This window comes from Etheostoma spectabile, chromosome 2 (assembly GCF_008692095.1).
Source record: "Etheostoma spectabile isolate EspeVRDwgs_2016 chromosome 2, UIUC_Espe_1.0, whole genome shotgun sequence".
Taxonomy (NCBI): domain Eukaryota; kingdom Metazoa; phylum Chordata; class Actinopteri; order Perciformes; family Percidae; genus Etheostoma; species Etheostoma spectabile.
Window position 1 is genome coordinate 5,138,539 of NC_045734.1, and position 646 is coordinate 5,139,184.

The 646-nt window shown below is 40.1% G+C and overlaps 1 protein-coding gene across 1 annotated transcript in view; it reads right to left on the reverse strand.

Annotated features, from left to right (window-relative positions):
* The window catches only part of LOC116696413 (sodium/potassium/calcium exchanger 3), an 82,170-nt gene that overhangs the window by 21,298 nt on the left and 60,226 nt on the right, over positions 1-646 (reverse strand). The window lies entirely within an intron of this gene.

Below are 646 nucleotides of genomic sequence, written 5' to 3' on the forward strand. Positions count from 1 at the left end.
CCAGAGCACGTTGTTCTCCCATCCCGCAGTGCTGTGTGGACTAGCTAAACCCTCCTTCACAACACTGTGGAGGAGGGTCTGGCAATGCAAGACTAATTATCAATTATTAAATTAATCGGCAACTATTTTGATAATCAATTGGTTTGAGTCATTTTCTATTATAAAAAAACTACTAAGAATTCTGTGATTTCAGCTTGTTAAATGTGAATATTTTCTAGTTTTTCCTCTCCTCTGTGACAGTAAAATTAATATCTTTGAGTTGTGGGCAAGACATGAGGATGTCAAATTGGGCTTTGAGAAACACTGATCCACATTTATTTCAAAATTCAACAGATTTATCAACTATATAAAAAAAATTATTAGTTGCAGTTCTAGTCTCGAGACCGTCCTCCACACCGCTGCAAAGGATGGTCTGGCTAGTCCACACAGCACAGAGATGGGAGAAAAACGTGATCCGGCTTATTGGCATTTCTTTTAACAAATCACAATTGTCTTGGGAGGCGCAAAGCGCCGGACAGAGCAACGGTGCCGCTGCAACATAGCCTCAGGAAGGAACTTGTTTTGGTGGAACATGTGTACGTTAAAAAGTTGATTTAGTTGTGCAACAGAAAACTCAGATCGAACAGATAGTCTAGCTAGCTGTCTG